Source organism: Salminus brasiliensis, chromosome 6 (genome assembly GCF_030463535.1).
Source record: "Salminus brasiliensis chromosome 6, fSalBra1.hap2, whole genome shotgun sequence".
Lineage (NCBI taxonomy): Eukaryota > Metazoa > Chordata > Actinopteri > Characiformes > Bryconidae > Salminus > Salminus brasiliensis.
The window spans coordinates 35,810,590-35,824,554 of record NC_132883.1 but is presented as its reverse complement, the minus strand read 5'-3'; the positions used below and the strand labels follow the sequence as shown (position 1 = coordinate 35,824,554).

General features: G+C 43.6%; 13 non-coding genes across 13 annotated transcripts; all 13 read left to right on the top strand.

The window, feature by feature from the left end:
* Nucleotides 1–1,372: 1,372 nt before the first annotated feature.
* trnaa-ugc (transfer RNA alanine (anticodon UGC)) lies at nucleotides 1,373–1,444 on the top strand. Its single transcript has one exon. It is a non-coding gene; the product is annotated as a tRNA-Ala (tRNA).
* Nucleotides 1,445–1,678: 234 nt separating this feature from the next.
* trnat-ugu (transfer RNA threonine (anticodon UGU)) lies at nucleotides 1,679–1,750 on the top strand. Its single transcript has one exon. It is a non-coding gene; the product is annotated as a tRNA-Thr (tRNA).
* Nucleotides 1,751–3,227: 1,477 nt separating this feature from the next.
* Nucleotides 3,228–3,299, top strand: trnat-ugu (transfer RNA threonine (anticodon UGU)). Its single transcript has one exon. It is a non-coding gene; the product is annotated as a tRNA-Thr (tRNA).
* A 521-nt stretch (nucleotides 3,300–3,820) lies between these two features.
* trnat-cgu (transfer RNA threonine (anticodon CGU)) lies at nucleotides 3,821–3,892 on the top strand. Its single transcript has one exon. It is a non-coding gene; the product is annotated as a tRNA-Thr (tRNA).
* An 873-nt stretch (nucleotides 3,893–4,765) lies between these two features.
* trnat-ugu (transfer RNA threonine (anticodon UGU)) lies at nucleotides 4,766–4,837 on the top strand. Its single transcript has one exon. It is a non-coding gene; the product is annotated as a tRNA-Thr (tRNA).
* A 521-nt stretch (nucleotides 4,838–5,358) lies between these two features.
* On the top strand, nucleotides 5,359–5,430 carry trnat-cgu (transfer RNA threonine (anticodon CGU)). Its single transcript has one exon. It is a non-coding gene; the product is annotated as a tRNA-Thr (tRNA).
* A 567-nt stretch (nucleotides 5,431–5,997) lies between these two features.
* Nucleotides 5,998–6,069, top strand: trnaa-ugc (transfer RNA alanine (anticodon UGC)). The gene has a single exon. It is a non-coding gene; the product is annotated as a tRNA-Ala (tRNA).
* Nucleotides 6,070–7,790: 1,721 nt separating this feature from the next.
* On the top strand, nucleotides 7,791–7,862 carry trnat-cgu (transfer RNA threonine (anticodon CGU)). Its single transcript has one exon. It is a non-coding gene; the product is annotated as a tRNA-Thr (tRNA).
* Nucleotides 7,863–8,044: 182 nt separating this feature from the next.
* trnaa-cgc (transfer RNA alanine (anticodon CGC)) lies at nucleotides 8,045–8,116 on the top strand. Its single transcript has one exon. It is a non-coding gene; the product is annotated as a tRNA-Ala (tRNA).
* An 827-nt stretch (nucleotides 8,117–8,943) lies between these two features.
* On the top strand, nucleotides 8,944–9,015 carry trnat-ugu (transfer RNA threonine (anticodon UGU)). The gene has a single exon. It is a non-coding gene; the product is annotated as a tRNA-Thr (tRNA).
* Nucleotides 9,016–9,502: 487 nt separating this feature from the next.
* On the top strand, nucleotides 9,503–9,574 carry trnat-ugu (transfer RNA threonine (anticodon UGU)). The gene has a single exon. It is a non-coding gene; the product is annotated as a tRNA-Thr (tRNA).
* A 775-nt stretch (nucleotides 9,575–10,349) lies between these two features.
* trnaa-cgc (transfer RNA alanine (anticodon CGC)) lies at nucleotides 10,350–10,421 on the top strand. The gene has a single exon. It is a non-coding gene; the product is annotated as a tRNA-Ala (tRNA).
* Nucleotides 10,422–13,447: 3,026 nt separating this feature from the next.
* Nucleotides 13,448–13,519, top strand: trnat-cgu (transfer RNA threonine (anticodon CGU)). Its single transcript has one exon. It is a non-coding gene; the product is annotated as a tRNA-Thr (tRNA).
* Nucleotides 13,520–13,965: the final 446 nt, after the last annotated feature.

Genomic DNA, 13,965 nt, shown 5'->3' with positions numbered 1-13,965 from the left:
GGGCTAAACTACTGGACTGTGTTGCTCTGCCTGTAAGTTGGGGATAGAAGCTGTTGTCTTGCTGTACATCGTCATGCCAGTTGAGGAAGATTTCTGGGGTTTTGATGTTGGGCCATAAACTGACTAGAGCTCTTAGACCTTATTTGCTTAGGTTTAGATTCGAGCCCACACGTACACATATATGATGACCTCAAATAGGGTGACTTGTTTGAATCGTGTCATTTCTGACACAACAGCCGTTTTGCAGGAGGTTTAAAAGGCAGAGTATTTTTTTCTGTTCCACATGCACAGATTTAAAATCCTTATAAAGCTTTCATTGCAGTGAAAGTAGTGAATGATCAGCTGTTTACCCAACTCTTACCCAACAAAGGTCCAGGGTTCAATCCCCTGCATCTCCATGTTATAAACTGCTGGACAGGTTTTTGCAACTTCAAACTACGAGGATCAGGAATTTTTCTTCATTGTCTGACCTATTAGAGTATTTCTTTGCAACTTCAGAGAAACACAAACCAGACATTTAGTTCTAGACAAATTCTGTCGCATGTGTTGCAAGGTGCCCAGGATGGGAGTACATGCACATTCTTGTACTGAAGCAGAGGTCACACCAACGTTTGCTAAAAGTTCAAACTGAGCATTTAGCAAGAATTTTTTTCATTGAGTCAGCCAAGAATTGTCAGGAGACCGGTTGAGGCATAGAGTCATGGGACTAGCACAGTTGATGAGCTGGCATGGTGGCCAAGTGGTAAGGCGTCGGTCTCGTAAAACTAAGATCATGGGTTCAACCCCTGACCGTGCCTTCTTTCTTGGAAGATTCTGCCCAATGTCACTTTGCTGGTAGCTTTTGCATGCCCCATCATATATGATGTTCCAGCTTACTATGTTAAAATGCTGACTATGCAGCATTTTAACTCTGCCCTCACTGTAAGTTTAAAGATTTGGCTTGTCCCATGGGCACATTGTCAACAACCTACAGCAAGTTGGGGATGTAGCTCAGTGGTAGAGCGCATGCTTTGCATGTATGAGGTCCTGGGTTCATTCCCCAGCATTTTCACTGAATTTGTCTTTTAGACTGAAGCTCATTATTGGAAGCATGCTGAAGTGAATCAAAACCACAACAAAAACTGTTCATTAAAAGGCATTTGCAGCTGGAGGAACTTGCTTGATTTGCATGTTCTGAGACAGTATCAGAAGAATGTTTACTGTTATGCTCAGGTAACCGAAGATAACGGGTTCGATCCCCGTTCGTGCCTTTTCCAAGCAAAAATAAGCTTAATGGGAGCTTTTATTACATGTTAATCAAATCCTCCCCATATTTGCTGTATGTCTTACTTTTACTCATACTCTTGGGTTCCTCAAATAGAAGCTTGGCAGAGGTGATGTAGCTCAGTGGTAGAGTGCATGCTTTGCATGTATGAGGTCCTGGGTTCAATCCCCAGCATCTCCACTAAATTTGTCTTTTAGACTGAAGCTCATTATTGGAAGCATGCTGAAGTGAATCAAAACCACGACAAAAACTTTTCATTAAAAAGGCATTTGCAGCTGGAGGAACTTGCTTGATTTGCTTGTTCTGAGACAGTATCAGAAGAATGTTTACTGTTATGCTCAGGTAATTAACTCCTGTTGCTTTTACAGGTACATTTGTCTAGTGCTTACACGCCAATTCAAAACCAAGACTGTGGGCGCGATGGCCAAATGGCAAGGCGTCGGTCTTGTAAACCGAAGATTACGGGTTCGATCCCCGTTCGTGCCTTTTCCAAGCAAAAAGAAGCTTAATGGGAGCTTTTATTACATGTCAATCAAATCCTCCCCATCTTTGTTGAATGTCTTACTTTTACTCATGCTCTTGGGTTCCTTAAACAGAAGATTGGCACAGGGGATGTATCTCGGTGGTGAAGCGCATGCTTTGCATGTATGAGGTCCAGGGTTCAATCCCCTGCATCTCCATGTTATAACCTGCTGGGCAGGTTTTTGCAACTTCAGACTACGAGGATCAGGAATTTTTCTTCATTGTCTGACCTATTAGAGTATTTCTTTGCAACTTCAGAGAAACACAAACCAGACATTTAGTTCTAGACAAATTCTGCCGCATGTGTTGCAAGGTGCCCAGGATGGGAGTAAATGCACATTCTTGTACTGAAGCAGAGGTCACACCAACATTTGCTAAAAGTTCAAACTGAGCATTTAGCAAGAATTTTATTCATTGAGTCAGCCAAGAATTGTCAGGAGACCGGTTGAGGCATAGAGTCATGGGACTAGCACAGCTGTTGAGCTCGCATGGTTGCCAAGTGGTAAGGCGTCGATCTCGTAAACCGAAGATCATGGATTCGACCCCCGTCCGTGCCTTCTTTCTTGGAAGATTCTGCCCATTGTCACTTTGCTGGTAGCTTTTGCATGTCCCCATCATATACGATGTTCCAGCTTACTATGTTAAAATGCTGACTATGCAGGATTTTAACTCTTCCCTCACTGTAAGTTTAAAGCTTTGGTTTGTCCCATGGGCACATTGTCAACAGCCTACAGCAAGTTGGGGATGTAGCTCAGTGCTAGAGCGCATGCTTTGCATGTATGATGTCCTGGGTTCAATCCCCAGCGTCTCCACTGAATTTGTCTTTTAGACTGAAGCTCATTATTTGAAGCATGCTGAAGTGAATCAAAACCAAAACAAAAACTGTTCATTAAAAAGGCATTTGCAGCTGGAGGAACTTGCTTGATTTGCATGTTCTGAGACAGTATCAGAAGAATGTTTACTGTTATGCTCAGGTAACCGAAGATCACGGGTTAGATCCCTGTTCGTGCTTTTTTCCAAGCAAAAAGAAGCTTAATGGGAGCTTTTATTACATGTTAATCAAATCCTCCCCATCTTTGCTGTATGTCTTACTTTTACTCATGCTCTTGGGTTCCTCAAACAGAAGCTTGGCAGAGGGGATGTAGCTCAGTGGTAGAGCGCATGCTTTGCATGTATGAGGCCCTGGGTTCCATCCCCACCATCTCCACTGAATTTGTCTATTAGACTGAAGCTCATTATTGGAAGCATGCTGAAGTGAATCAAAACCACAACAAAAACTGTTCATTAAAAAGGCATTTGCTGCTGGAGGAACTTGCTTGATTTGCATGTTCTGAGACAGTATCAGAAGAATGTTTACTGTTATGCTCAGGTAATTAACTCCTGTTGCTTTTACAGGTACATTTGTCTAGTGCTTACACGCCAATTCAAAACCAAGACTGTGGGCGCGATGGCCAAATGGCAAGGCGTCGGTCTTGTAAACCGAAGATCACGGGTTCGATCCCCGTTCGTGCCTTTTCCAAGCAAAAAGAAGCTTAATGGGAGCTTTTATTACATGTTAATCAAATCCTCCCCATCTTTGTTGAATGTCTTACTTTTACTCATGCTCTTGGGCTCCTTAAACAGAAGATTGGCAGAGGGGATGTATCTCGGTGGTAAAGCGCATGCTTTGCATGTATGAGGTCCAGGGTTCAATCCCCTGCATCTCCATGTTATAACCTGCTGGGCAGGTTTTTGCAACTTCAGACTACGAGGATCAGGAATTTTTCTCCATTGTCTGACCTATTAGAGTATTTCTTTGCAACTTCAGAGAAACACAAACCAGACATTTAGTTCTAGACAAATTCTGCCGCATGTGTTGCAAGGTGCCCAGGATGGGAGTACATGCACATTCTTGTACTGACGCAGAGGTCACACCAACGTTTGCTAAAAGTTCAAACTGAGCATTTAGCAAGAATTTTATTCATTGAGTCAGCCAAGAATTGTCAGGAGACCGGTTGAGGCATAGAGTCATGGGACCAGCACAGTTTATGAGCTGGCATGATGGCCAAGTGGTAAGGCGTCGGTCTCGTAAACCGAAGATCATGAGTTCGACCCCCGTCCGTGCCTTCTTTCTTGGAAGATTCTGCCCAATGTCACTTTGCTGGTGGCTTTTGCATGCCCCATCAAATATGATGTTCCAGCTTACTATATTAAAATGCTGACTATGCAGGATTTTAACTCTTCCCTCACTGTAATTTTAAAGCTTTGGCTTGTCCCATGGGCACATTGTCAACAACCTACAGCAAGTTGGGGATGTAGCTCAGTGTTAGAGCGCATGCTTTGCATTTATGACGTCCTGGGTTCAGTCTCCACTGAATTTGTCTTTTAGACTGAAGCTCATTATTGGAAGCATGCTGAAGTGAATCAAAACCACAACAAAAAATGTTCATTAAAAAGGCATTTGCAGCTCGAGGAACTTGCTTGATTTGCATGTTCTGAGACAGTATCAGAAGAATGTTTACTGTTATGCTCAGTTAACCGAAGATCACGGGTTCGATTCCCGTTCGTGCCTTTTCCAAGCAAAAAGAAGCTTAATGGGAACTTTTATTACATGTTAATCAAATCCTCCCCATCTTTGCTGTAAGTCTTACTTTTACTCATGCTCTTGGGTTCCTCTAACAGAAGATTGGCAGAGGGGATGTAGTTCAGTGGTAGAGCGCATGCTTTGCATGTATGAGATCCTGGGTTCAATCCCCAGTGTCTCCACTGCAGTTGTCTCTTAGACTGAAGCTAGTTATTTGAAGCATGCTGAAGTGAATCAAAACCACGTCAAAAACTGTTCATTAAAAAGGCATCTGCAGCTGGAGGAACTTGCTTGATTTGCATGTTCTGAGACAGTATCAGAAGAATGTTTACTGTTATGCTCAGGTAATTAACTCCTGTTGCTTTTACAGGTACATTTGTCTAGTGCTTCCACGCCAATTCAAAACCAAGACTGTGGGCGCGATGGCCAAATGGCAAGGCGTCGGTCTTGTAAACCGAAGATCACGGGTTCGATCCCCGTTCGTGCCTTTTCCAAGCAAAAAGAAGCTTAATGGGAGCTTTTATTACATGTTAATCAAATCCTCCCCATCTTTGTTGAATGTCTTACTTTTACTCATGCTCTTGGGTTCCTTAAACAGAAGATTGGCACAGGGGATGTATCTCGGTGGTAAAGCGCATGCTTTGCATGTATGAGGTCCAGGGTTCAATCCCCTGCATCTCCATGTTATAACCTGCTGGGCAGGTTTTTGCAACTTCAGACTACGAGGATCAGGAATTTTTCTTCATTGTCTGACCTATTAGAGTATTTCTTTGCAACTTCAGAGAAACACAAACCAGACATTTAGTTCTAGACAAATTCTGCCGCATGTGTTGCAAGGTGCCCACCATGGGAGTACATGCACATTCTTGTACTGAAGCAGAGGTCACACCAACGTTTGCTAAAAGTTCAAACTGAGCATTTAGCAAGAATTTTATTCATTGAGTCAGCCAAGAATTGTCAGGAGACCGGTTGAGGCATAGAGTCATGGGACTAGCACAGTTCATGAGCTGGCATGATGGCCAAGTGGTAAGGCGTCTGTCTCGTAAACCGAAGATCATGGGTTCGACCCCCGTCCGTGCCTTCTTTCTTGGAAGATTCTGCCCAATGTCACTTTGCTGGTAGCTTTTGCATGCCCCATTATATATGATGCTCCAGCATACTATGTTAAAATGCTGACTATGCAGGATTTTAACTCTGCCCTCACTGTAAGTTTAAAGCTTTGGCTTGTCCCATGGGCACATTGTCAACAACCTACAGCAAGTTGGGATGTAGCTCAGTGGTAGAGCGCATGCTTTGCATTTATGAGGTCCTGGGTTCAATCTCCACTGAATTTGTCTTTTAGACTGAAGCTCATTATTGGAAGCATGCTGAAGTGAATCAAAACCACAACAAAAACTGTTCATTAAAAAGGCATTTGCAACTCGAGGAACTTGCTTGATTTGCATGTTCTGAGACAGTATCAGAAGAATGTTTACTGTTATGCTCAGGTAACCGAAGATCACGGGTTCGATCCCCGTTCGTGCCTTTTTCCAAGCAAAAAGAAGCTTAATGGGAGCTTTTATTACATGTTAATCAAATCCTCCCCATCTTTGCTGTATCTCTTACTTTTAATCATGCTCTTGGGTTCCTGAAACAGAAGATTAGCAGAGGGGATGTAGCTCAGTGGTAGAGTGCATGCTTTGCATGTATGAGGTCCTGGGTTCAATCCCCAGCATCTCCCCTGATTTTGTCTTTTAGACTGAAGCTCATTATTCGAAGCATGCTGAAGTGAATCAAAACCACAACAAAAACTGTTCATTAAAAAGGAATTGGCAGCTGGAGGAACTTGCTTGATTTGCATGTTCTGAGACAGTAACAGAAGAATGTTTGCTGTTATGCTCAGGTAACCGAAGATCACGGGTTCGATTCCCGTTCGTGCCTTTTCCAAGCAAAAAGAAGCTTAATGGGAGCTTTTATTACATGTCAATCAAATCCTCCCCATCTTTGCTGTATGTCTTACTTTTACTCATGCTCTTGGGTTCCTGAAACAGAAGATTGGCAGAGGGGATGTAGCTCAGTGTTAGAGCGCATGTTTTGCATGTATGAGGTCTTGGGTTCAATCCCCAGCATCTCCGCTGAGTTTGTCTTTTAGACTGAAGCTCATTATTGGAAGCATGCTGAAGTGAATCAAAACCACAACAAAAACTGTTCATTAAAAAGGCATTTGCAGCTGGAGGAACTTGCTTGATTTGCATGTTCTGAGACAGTATCAGAAGAATGTTTACTGTTATGCTCAGGTAATTAACTCCTGTTGCTTTTACAAGTACATTTGTCCAGTGCTTCCACGCCAATTCAAAACCAAGGCTGCGGGCGCGATGGCCAAGTGGCAAGGCGTCAATGTTGTAAACGGAAAATCACGGGTTCGATCCCCGTTCGTGCCTTTTCCAAGCAAGAAGAAGCTTAATGGGAGCTTTTATTACATGTCAATCAAATCCTCCCCATCTTTGCTGAATGTCTTACTTTTACTCATGCTCTTGGGTTCCTGAAACAGAAGATTGGCAGAGGGGATGTAGCTCAGTGATAGAGTGCATGCTTTGCATGTATGAGTTCCTGGGTTCAATCCCCAGCATCTCCACTGAGTTTGTCTTTTAGACTGAAGCTCATTATTCAAAGCATGCTGAAGTGAATCAAAACCACAACAAAAACTGTTCATTAAAAAGGCATTTGCAGCTGGAGGAACTTGCTTGATTTGCATGTTCTGAGACAGTATCAGAAGAATGTTTACTGTTATGCTCAGGTAATTAACTACTGTTGCTTTTACAGGTACATTTGTCCAGTGCTTCCACGCCAATTCAAAACCAAGGCTGTGGACGCGATGGCCAAGTGGCAAGGCGTCGGTTTTGTAAACCGAAGATCACGGGTTCGATCCCAGTTCGTGCCTTTTCCAAGCAAAAAGAAGCTTAATGGGAGCTTTTATTACGTGTCAATCAAATCCTCCCCATTTTTGCTGAATATCTTACTTTTACTCATGCTCTTGGGTTCCTGAAACAGAAGATTGGCAGAGGGGATGTATCTCAGTGGTAAAGTGCATGCTTTGCATGTATGAGGTCCAGGGTTCAATCCTCTGCATCTCCATGTTATAACCTGCTGGGCAGGTTTTTCCAACTTCAGACTACGAGGATCAGGAATTTTTCTTCAATGTCTGACCTATTAGAGTATTTCTTTGCAACTTCAGAGAAACACAAACCAGACATTTAGTTCTAGACACATTCTGCCGCATGTGTTGCAAGGTGCCCAGGATGGGAGTACATGCACATTCTTGTACTGACGCAGAGGTCACACCAACGTTTGCTAAAAGTTCAAACTGAGCATTTAGCAATAATTTTATTCATTGAGTCAGCCAAGAATTGTCAGGAGACCGGTTGAGGCATAGAGTCATGGGACCAGCAATGTTGATGAGCTGGCATGGTGGCCAAGTGGTAAGGCGTCGGTCTCGTAAACCGAACATCATGGGTTCGACCCCCGTCCGTGCCTTCTTTCTTGGAAGATTCTGCCCAATGTCACTTTGCTGGTAGCTTTTGCATGCCCCATCATATATGATGTTCCAGCTTACTATATTAAAATGCTGACTATGCAGGATTTTAACTCTCCCCTCACTGTAAGTTTAAAGCTTTGGCTTGTCCCATGGGCACATTGCCAACAACCTACAGCAAGTTAGGGATGTAGCTCAGTGGTAGAGCGCATGCTTCGCATGTATGAGGTCCTGGGTTCAATCCCCAGCATCTCCACTGATTTTGTCTTTTAGACTGAAGCTCATTATTGGAAGCATGCTGAAGTGAATCAAAACCACAACAAAAACTGTTCATTAAAAAGGCATTTGCAGCTGGAGGAACTTGCTTGATTTGCATGTTCTGAGACAGTATCAGAAGAATGTTTACTGTTATGCTCAGGTAATTAACTCCAGTTGCTTTTACAGGTACATTTGTCCAGTGCTTCCACGCCAATTCAAAACCGAGGCTGTGGGCGTGATGTCCAAGTGGCAAGGCGTCGGTCTTGTAAACTTAAGATCACGGGTTTGATCCCCGTTCGTGCCTTTTCCAAGCAAAAAGAAGCTTAATGGGAGCTTTTATTACGTGTCAATCAAATCCTCCCCCTCTTTGCTGAATGTCTTATTTTTTCTCATGCTTATGGGTTCCTCAAACAGAACATTGGCAGAGGGGATGTAGCTCAGTGGTAGAGCGCATACTTTGCATATATGAGGTCCAGGGTTCAATCTCCTGCATCTCCATGTTATAACCTGCTGGGCAGGTTTTTGCAACTTCAGACTACGAGGATCAGGAATTTTTCTTCATTGTCTGACCTATTAGAGTATTTCTTTGCAACTTCAGGGAAACACAAACCAGACATTTAGTTCTAGACAAATTCTGCCGCATGTGTTGCAAGGTGCCCAGGATGAGAGTACATGCAAATACTTGTACTGAAGCAGAGGTCACACCAACGTTTGCTAAAAGTTCAAACTGAGCATTTAGCAAGAATTTTATTCATTGAGTCAGCCAAGAATTGTCAGGAGACCGGTTGAGGCATAGAGTCATGGGACTAGCACAGCTGATGAGCTGGCATGGTGGCCAAGTGGTAAGGCGTCGGTCTTGTAAACCGAAGATCATGGGTTCGACCCCCGTCCGTGCCTTCTTTCTTGGAAGATTCTACCCAATGTCACTTTGCTGGTAGCTTTTGCATGCCCCATCATATATGATGTTCCAGCTTACTATGTTAAAATGCTGACTATGCAGGATTTTAACTCTGCCCTCACTGTAAGTTTAAAGCATTGGCTTGTCCCATGGGCACATTGTCAACAACCTACAGCAAGTTGGGGATGTAGCTCAGTGGTAGAGCGCATGCTTTGCATGTATGAGGTCCTGGATTCAATCCCCAGCATCTCCACTGAATTTGTCTTTTAGACTGAAGCTCATTATTGGAAGCATGCTGAAGTGAATCAAAACCACATCAAAAACTGTTCATTAAAAAGGCATTTGCAGCTGGAGGAACTTGCTTGATTTGCATGTTCTGAGACAGTATCAGAAGAATGTTTACTGTTATGCTCAGGTAATTAACTCCTGTTGTTTTACAGGTACATTTGTCCAGTGCTTCCACGCCAATTAAAAACCAAGGCTGTGGGCGTGATGGCCAAGTGGCAAGGCGTTGGTCTTGTAAACCGAAGATCACTGGTTCGATCCCCGTTCATGCCTTTTCCAAGCAAAAAGAAGCTTAATGGGAGCTTTTATTACATGTCAATCAAATCCTCCCCATCTTTGCTGAATGTCTTACTTTTACTCATGCTCTCTGGTTCCATAAACAGAAGATTGGCAGTGGGGATGTATCTCAGTGGTAAAGCGCATGCTTTGCATGTATGAGGTCCAGGGTTCAATCCCCTGCATCTCCATGTTATAACCTGCTTGGCAGGTTTTTGCAACTTCAGACTACGAGGATCAGGAATTTTTCTTCATTGTCTGACCTTTTAGAGTATTTCTTTGCAACTTCAGAGAAACACAAACCAGACATTTAGTTCTAGACAAATTCTGCCGCATGTGTTGCAAGGTGCCCAGGATGGGAGTACATGCACATTCTTGTACTGAAGCAGAGGTCACACCAACGTTTGCTAAAAGTTCAAACTGAGCATTTAGCAAGAATTTTATTCATTGAGTCAGCCAAGAATTGTCAGGAGACCGGTTGAGGCATAGAGTCATGGAACTAACACAGTTGATGAGCTGGCATGTTGGCCAAGTGGTAAGTCGTCGGTCTCGTAAACCGAAAGTCATGGGTTCGACCCCTGTTCGTGCCTTCTTTCTTGGAAGATTCTGCCCAATGTCACTTTGCTGGTAGCCTTTGCGTGCCCCATCATTTATGATGTTCCAGCTTACTATGTTAAAATGCTGACTATGCAGGATTTTAACTCTGCCCTCGCTGTAAGTTTAAAGCTTTGGCTTGTCCCATGGGCACATTTTCAACAACCTACAGCAAGTTGGGGATGTAGCTCAGTGGTAGAGCGCATGCTTCGCATGTATGAGGTCCTGGGTTCAATCCCCAGCATCTCCACTGAATTTGACTTTTAGACTGAAGCTCATTATTCGAAGCATGCTGAAGTGAATCAAAACCACAACAAAAACTGTTCATTAAAAAGGCATTTGCAGCTGGAGGAACTTGCTTGATTTGCATGTTCTGAGACAGTATCAGAAGAATGTTTACTGTTATGCTCAGGTAACCGAAGATCACGGGTTCGATTCCCGTTCGTGCCTTTTCCAAGCAAAAAGAAGCTTAATGGGAGCTTTTATTACATGTCAATCAAATCCTCCCCATCTTTGCTGTATGTCTTACTTTTACTCATGCACTTGGGTTCCTAAAACAGAAGATTGGCAGAGGGGATGGAGCTCTGTGGTAGAGCGCATGCTTTGCATGTATGAGGTCCTGGGTTCAATCCCCAGCATCTCCGCTGAATTTGTCGTTTAGACTGAAGCTCATTATTCCAAGCATGCTGAAGTGAATCAAAACCTCAACAAAAACTGTTCATTAAAAAGGCATTTGCAGCTGGAGGAACTTGCTTGATTTGCATGTTCTGAGACAGTATCAGAAGAATGTTTGCTGTTATGCTCAGGTAATTAACTCCAGTTGCTTTTACAGGTACATTTGTCCAGTGCTTCAACGCCAATTCAAAACAAAGGCTGGGGGCGCTATGGCCAAGTGGCAAGGCGTCTGTCTTGTAAACCAAAGGTCACAGGTTCGATCCCCGTTCGTGCCTTTTCCAAGCAAAAAGAAGCTTAATGGGAGCTTTTATTACATTTCAATCAAATCCTCCCCATCTTTGCTGAATGTCTTACTTTTACTCATGCTCTTGGGTTCCTTAAACAGAAGATTGGCAGAGGGGATGTATCTCAGTGGTAAAGCGCATGCTTTGCATGTATGAGGTCCAGGGTTCAATCCCCTGCATCTCCATGTTATAACCTGCTGGGCTGGTTTTTGCAACTTCAGACTACGAGGATCAGGAATTTTTCTTCATTGTCTGACCTATTAGAGTATTTCTTTGCAACTTCAGAGAAACACAAACCAGACATTTAGTTCTAGACAAATTCTGCCACATGTGTTGCAAGGTGCCCAGGATGGGAGTACATGCACATTCTTCTACTGAAGCAGAGGTCACACCAACGTTTGCTAAAAGTTCAAACTGAGCATTTAGCAAGAATTTTATTCATTGAGTCAGCTAAGAATTGTCAGGAGACCGGTTGAGGCACAGAGTCATGGGACTAGCACAGCTGATGAGCTGGCATGGTGGCCAAGTGGTAAGGCTTCGGTCTTGTAAACCGAAGATCATGGATTCGGCCCCCGTCTGTGCCTTCTTTCTTGGAAGATTCTACCCAATGTCACTTTGCTGGTAGCTTTTGCATGCCCCATCATATATGATGTTCCAGCTTACTATGTTAAAATGCTGACTATGCAGGATTTTAACTCTGCCCTCACTGTAAGTTTAAAGCATTGGCTTGTCCCATGGGCACATTGTCAACAACCTACAGCAAGTTGGGGATGTAGCTCAGTGGTAGAGCGCATGCTTTGCATGTATGAGGTCCTGGATTCAATCCCCAGCATCTCCACTGAATTTGTCTTTTAGACTGAAGCTCATTATTGGAAGCATGCTGAAGTGAATCAAAACCACAACAAAAAATGTTCATTAAAAAGGCATTTGCAGCTGGAGGAACTTGCTTGATTTGCATTTTCTGAGACAGTATCAGAAGGATGTTTACTGTTATGCTCAGGTAAATAACTCCTGTTGCTTTTACAGGTACATTTGTCCAGTGCTTCCACGCCATTTCAAGAACAATGCTGTGGGCGCGATGGCCAAGTGGCAAGCCGTTTGTCTTGTAAACCGAAGATCACGGGTTCGTTCCCCGTTCGTGCCTTTTCCAAGCAAAAAGAAGCTTAATGGGAGCTTTTATTACATGTTAATCAAATCCCCCCCATTTTTGCTGAATGTCTTACTTTTACTCATGCTCTTGGGTTCCTCAAACGGAAGATTGGCAGAGGGGATGTCGCTCAGTGGTAGAGTGCATTCTTTGCATGTATGAGGTCCAGGGCTCAATCCTCTGCATCTCCATGTTATAACCTGCTGGGCTGTTTTTTGCAACTTCAGACTACGAGGATCAGGAATTTTTCTTCACTGTCTGACCTTTTAGAGTATTTCCATGCAACTTCAGAGAAACACAAACCAGACATTTAGTTCTAGACAAATTCTGCCGCATGTCTTGCACGGTGCCCAGGATGGGAGTACATGCACATTCTTGTACTGAAGCAGAGGTCACACCAACGTTTGCTAAAAGGTCAAACTGAGCATTTAGCAAGAATTTTATTCATTGAGTCAGCCAAGAATTGTCAGGAGACCGGTTGAGGCATAGAGTCATGGGACTAGCACAGTTGATGAGCTGGCGTGGTGGCCATGTGGTAAGGCGTCGGTCTTCTAAACCGAAGATCATGGGTTCGACCCCTGTCCGTGCCTTCTTTCTTGGAAGATTCTGCCCAATGTCACTTTGCTGGTAGCTTTTGCATGCCCCATCATATATGATGTTCCAGCTTACTATGTTAAAATGCTGACTATGCAGGATTTTAACTCTGCCCTCGCTGTAAGTTTAAAGCGTTGTCTTGTCCCATGGGCACATTGTCGACAACCTACAGCAAGTTTGGGATGTAGCTCAGTGGTAGAGCGTATGCTTTGCATGTATGAGGTCCAGGGTTCAAACCCTTGCATCTCCATGTTATAACCTGCTGGGCTGTTTTTTGCAACTTCAGACTACGTGGATCAGGAATTTTTCTTCATTGTCTGACCTATTAGAGTATTTCTTTGCAACTTCAGAGAAACACAAACCAGACATTTAGTTCTAGACAAGTTCTGCCACATGTGTTGCAAGGTGCCCAGGATCGGAGTACATGCAAATTCTTGTACTGAAGCAGAGGTCACACCAACTTTTGCTAAAAGGTCAAACTGAGCATTTAGCAAGAATTTATTCATTGAGTCAGCCAAGAATTGTTAGGTGACCAGTTGAGGCATAGAGTCATGGGACTAGGTGGGTTGACTGGCAGGCATGGTGGCCAAGTGGTAAGGTGTCGCTCTCGTAAACCGAAGATCATGGGTTCGACCCCCGTCTGTGCCTTCTTTCTTGGAAGATTCTGCCCAATGTCACTTTGCTGGTAGCTTTTGCATGCCCTATCATATATGATGTTCGAGCTTACTATGTTAAAATGCTGACTATGCAGGATTTTAACTCTTCCCTTGCTGTAAGTTTAAAGCTTTGGCTTGTCCCATGGGCACATTGCCAACAACCTGCAGCCAGTTGGGGATGTAGCTTTGTGGTAGAGCGCATGCTTTGCATGTATGAGGTCCTGGGTTCAATCCCCAGCATCTCCACTGAATTTGTCTTTTAGGCTGAAGCTCATTATTGGAAGCATGCTGAAGTGATTTAAAACCACAACAAAAACTGTTCATTGGAGATTTTCACCTGAGTGAGCAGTTTCTCCACACAGCTCTCTTGCTTTGGGTCTGGATGGCTCCCCACCTGATTTGTATGTGGAACTTTGGGATTTAGTGGGACCTCTTATA